A 6,000-nucleotide genomic window follows, 5' to 3' on the forward strand; every position below is an offset into this window, starting at 1 on the left:
CGTATTGCTGTGTTGCAGTCACGCTGTTTACTTAAACGATAAGCTATGATGGATGTCCAGTGACCACTGCACAGGTCAGATAACACAGAACCATCCACATGCACTTACGACTAGGGCTTGAATTTAGACAATTATATATATATATATATATATATATATATATATATGGAGAACAATGCTTTGTGATCTATAATGCAAGTTTTGTCCAAATTGTATTTCTTTTCATGTCACTTACTTACATGAAGAGAAGTAAAATTAGGATAAAACTTGCATTATAGATCACATTTTCGAAAAACAAAGCATGGTTCTCCATCGATGCCTGTTCAAAAGCAGCTCAATATTCAGACAAAATAATATGAATTACTTATTAAATAAATGACTTAATATACACATGCACACCCACATTACCGTTCAAAAGATTTTATAATGATTTTAAAAGAAGTCTCTTTTGCTCACCCAATCTGATCAAAAATACTGTAAAAATTGTGAAATATTATTACAAACTAAAACATCTGTTTTCTGTGTGAATCTGTGTTAAAGTGTAATTTATTTCTGTGATGCTCCGCTGTATTTTCAGCATCATTCCTCCAGTCTTCAGTGTCACATGATCTTCAGAAATCATGAAAATATGATGATTTACTGCTCAAGAAACATTTCTGATTATTATCAATGTTGAACACAGTTGTGCTGCACAATATTTTCGTGGAAACTGTGATGCATTTTATTTTTCAGCATTCACAGATGAATAGATTAATTTAAAAGAACAGCATTTATTTAACACAGAAATGATTCAGTGTCTTCACAGTCGCTTTTAAAACAATTGAATGCATCCGTGAACCAATTTTTTTATCTTACTGACTCCAAACGTTTGATATACACACTGTTTTGTGGTATATGTTACTTCTGTTTCCAGTGGAAAGACTATTGTTGGTGCATACGATCTGCATCGGAGTCAGTGTTGGTGTGTACAGGTGTGTGTGTGTGTGTGTGTGTGTGTGGACTATCAGTGTTATTTTCCTCTGTGGACTCAGTGGGTTCACGCTCGGGTCTTGAACTGTCCAGGTAAACACTTTCGACCCTCTTGAAAGTTTCCTGCTCTTTCCTCATTATATCAGTGATGCACGTCGTGTTACAATGAAACTTTCAAGTGCCCTACTTTCTTTTTTAAGTAAACTATTACTCTAGTTTCGAAAGGCCACACTTGGACACATGCTCCAAAAACTACCTAGGTAGCAGGTTTATATATTTATTGTCAATAAACTGAATCTCATATATTTGATCTAATTGAATGCATTTAATAGCCTTATTTTTTACCATGTTAATATATTTTAATGGATAAATGTACTGGACTAAATGTATTGAATAGTACTGAGACTGCTCTCCTTAGAGTTACAAATGATCTGCTCTTATCATCCGATCGTCTGTGTATCTCTTTATTAGTTTTATTGGATCTTAGTGCTGCGTTTGACACAATTGACCACAACATTCTTTTGCATAGACTTGAACACTTTGTTGGCATTAATGGAAGTGCATTAGAATGGTTTAAATCGTACTTATATGACCGCCATCAGTTCGTAGCAGTGAATGAAGATGTATCATATCGATCACTAGTGCAGTATGGAGTACCTCAAGGCTCAGTACTAGGGCCGCTACTCTTCATTCTTTTTAATGTTACCCTTGGGAGATATCATCAGGAAACATGGTGTTAGCTTTCACTGTTATGCTGATGATACTCAACTCTATATTTCCTCGCAGCCCGGTGAAACACACCAATTTGAAAAACTAATGGAATGCATAGTTGATATAAAAAACTGGATGATGAGTAATTTCTTACTGCTAAATTCTGAAAGAACAGAGGTGTTAATCATAGGGCCTAAAAACTCTGCTTATAATAACCTAGAACACTGTCTAAGACTTGATGGTTGCTCTGTCAATTCTTCGTCATCAGTTAGGAACCTAGGTGTGATATTTGATCGCAATCTTTCCTTAGAAAACTGCATTTTTCCATCTCAAAAATATATCTAAATTACGGCCTATGCTCTCAATGTCAAATGCAGAAATGTGAATCCATGCATTTATGAGCTCAAGGTTAGATTATTGTAATGCTTTATTGGGTGGTTGTTCTGCACGCTTAGTAAACAAACTACAGCTAGTCCAAAATGCAGCAGCAAGAGTTCTTACTAGAACCAGGAAGTATGACCATATTAGCCCGGTCCTGTCCACACTGCACAGGCTCCCTATCAAACATCGTATAGATTTTAAAATATTGCTTATTACTTATAAAGCCCTGAACGGTTTAGCACCTCAGTATTTGAATGAGCTCCTTTTACATTATACTCCTCTACGTCCGCTACGTTCTCAAAACTCAGGCAATTTGATAATACCTAGAATATCAAAATCAACTGCGGGCGGCAGATCCTTTTCCTATTTGGCGCCTAAACTCTGGAATAACCTACCTAACATTGTTCGGGAGGCAGACACACTCTTGCAGTTTAAATCTAGATTAAAGACCCATCTCTTTAACCTGGCTTACACATAACATACTAATATGCTTTTAATATCCAAATCCGTTAAAGGATTTTTAGGCTGCATTAATTAGGTAAACTGGAACCGGAACACTTCACATAACACCGTACTTTCTACATCATTAGAAGAATGGCATCTACGCTAATATTTGTCTGTTTCTCTCTTGTTCCGAGGTCACCGTGGCCACCAGATCCAGTCTGTGTCCAGATCAGAGGGTCACTGCAGTCACCCGGATCCAGTACGTATCCAGACCAGATGGTGGATCAGCACCTAGAAAGGACCTCTACTGCCCTGAAAGACAGCGGAGACCAGGACAACTAGAGCCCCAGATACAGAGCCTGTAAAGACCTTGTCTCAGAGGAGCACCAGGACAAGACCACAGGAAACAGATGATTCTTCTGCACAATCTGACTTTGCTGCAGCCTGGAATGATATGCAAGATATGACTGACAAATATGCATCACATTAAGTACATTAGTTTACTTTAAAACTGTGTAAATGAAATGCATGGAAATGTTATGTTCAATCTAGATGCATAAATCTTAAACTTGGGCATAAATATGTCTTAGAGCATGTATTTTTGATAACTTGCATTTAATAGTGATTTGAGATTTTTGCGCTCTATGTCGAGTATTCTGAATCCATCACTGATGAGGTTCAGTTTGAGAGCAGCTATATATAGACAGCACACTAGATTACAAGCAGTAGTGTAATGCACACACACACACACACACTGAGGTCTGTGCAGTGTTTGCTTCTGTCAGTTTACACTGCAGTGGCGTTTGGCCAATGTGAAGCTGAACTCTCAAACTATTCCAAACTAATTAGAGAGACTAATGGAGCGCTGGGCTCTTATCAGCTCCACTCTCAAACTTTCCTTCTGATGTTTGTCTCTGATGAGAAGACAAGAAGAGGCGTGACCACCGGCGAGTGTGTGAAGCCTTGGCCTATTCTACATTAATAATGTCAGTCAGTGTTTCAGTTTCTCGGGATCATTTTTAAACAGCTCTTCGTTTGCTATGGGAGCTTTCTTTCATTAGGGATCCCCAAACTTTTTTGTCTGCTGAACCACTTTGGCCTAAAATATATACTGAAAGTTTCCCCAGGTTAATATTTCAATAGTTTAACAATGCATTCACATGTTGACAGTCCTTTGATGACGGTCACATGACATGCAAGTAAACAATTACGATTATTTATTTTTTTATGCCTTAAACTTTGTTTCTATCATGGCATTTTATATAGTTTTTTCAAAAGATGTTGAGTATTTTTAATATCCAATTAAAATTTTATTAAAATGCATTATATATTAGATTCAAAATACATACAAAATACAAATACAAAATACATTCATTTTGTGTGTGCTTCAAAGTGGATGTTTGGCATTACTTTTCAAGTTTTCAAGTATAACTTCAAATGTTGTTCTGTTGCAGTTTTCTAAGTGGCAAGATAGAAATGCACACTTTTCAAGTTAGAAACCACAGCATTATATAATTACATTTACTGTAGTTTGATCTGAAGGGACCAGAATGATTCCCAAGAAACTCTAGAGAAAAATAAAAAGTCTTTCCGTCCGTTTCTCCTATCTTTTTTCATTTCTTGTATAATAATTTTACATGCAAGGTCGCGGTGGCTGAGAGAGAAATTTAGGGAGTGTGTGTCTGACAAAGAGAGTGAGACGAAAAGAGAGAAATCTTCCTCCCTTCCCTTCTCTCCGCCTGGCACTCAAGGCCATGTTTCCTCCTCCAGCAGAAACACTGTTACAGATCTACTTATCACTGCGCTATCGACCAAACACACCTGGTGCTGAGAGAGAGACAGAGAGAGAGAGAAAGAGAGACAGAGAGAGAGAGGTTCATCTGAGAGCAGATCTAGCTAACAGTGGATTTGAGAGAATACAAACCTATTTGATTCATTCGGGCTGTGTGTGTATATGTGTGCGCATGTGCGTGTGTGTGTGTGTGTGTCTTGTGCGTACATGTGAGACACTTGCGCATACATGTGAGACACTTGCGCATACATGTGAGACACTTGCGCGTACATGTGAGACACTTGTGCGTACATGTGAGACACTTGCACGTACATGTGAGACACTTGCGCATACATGTGAGACACTTACACTTGCGCATACATGTGAGACACTTACACTTGCGCATACATGTGAGACACTTACACTTGCGCATACATGTGAGACACTTGCACGTACATGTGAGACACTTGCGCATACATGTGAGACACTTACACTTGCGCATACATGTGAGACACTTGTGCGTACATGTGAGACACTTGCGCATACATGTGAGACACTTACACTTGCGCATACATGTGAGACACTTGCGCGTATATGTGAGACACTTGCGCATACATGTGAGACACTTACACTTGCGCATACATGTGAGACACTTGTGCGTACATGTGAGACACTTGCGCGTACATGTGAGACACTTATGCGTACATGTGAGACACTTGCGCATACATGTGAGACACTTGTGCATACATGTGAAACACTTGCGCATACATGTGAGACACTTGTGCGTACATGTGAAACACTTGCGCATACATGTGAGACACTTGTGCATACATGTGAGACACTTGTGCATACATGTGAGACACTTGCGCATACATGTGAGACACTTGTGCGTACATGTGAAACACTTGCGCATACATGTGAGACACTTGCGCGTACATGTGAGACACTTGCGCGTACATGTGAGACACTTGCGCATACATGTGAGACACTTACACTTGCGCATACATGTGAGACACTTGTGCGTACATGTGAGACACTTGCGCATACATGTGAGACACTTGTGCGTACATGTGAGACACTTGCGCATACATGTGAGACACTTGTGCGTACATGTGAAACACTTGCGCATACATGTGAGACACTTGCGCGTACATGTGAGACACTTATGCGTACATGTGAGACACTTGCGCATACATGTGAGACACTTGTGCGTACATGTGAAACACTTGCGCATACATGTGAGACACTTGCGCATACATGTGAGACACTTGTGCGTACATGTGAAACACTTGCGCATACATGTGAGACACTTGTGCATACATGTGAGACACTTGTGCGTACATGTGAGACACTTGCGCATACATGTGAGACACTTGTGCGTACATGTGAAACACTTGCGCATACATGTGAGACACTTGCGCGTACATGTGAGACACTTGCGCATACATGTGAGACACTTGCGCATACATGTGAGACACTTATGCGTACATGTGAGACACTTGCGCATACATGTGAGACACTTGTGCGTACATGTGAAACACTTGCGCGTACATGTGAGACACTTGTGCATACATGTGAGACACTTATGCGTACATGTGAGACACTTGTGCATACATGTGAGACACTTATGCGTACATGTGAGACACTTGCGCATACATGTGAGACACTTGTGCGTACATGTGAAACACTTGCGCATACATGTGAGACACTTGTGCATACATGTG

Source organism: Carassius gibelio, chromosome B20 (genome assembly GCF_023724105.1).
Source record: "Carassius gibelio isolate Cgi1373 ecotype wild population from Czech Republic chromosome B20, carGib1.2-hapl.c, whole genome shotgun sequence".
NCBI lineage: Eukaryota > Metazoa > Chordata > Actinopteri > Cypriniformes > Cyprinidae > Carassius > Carassius gibelio.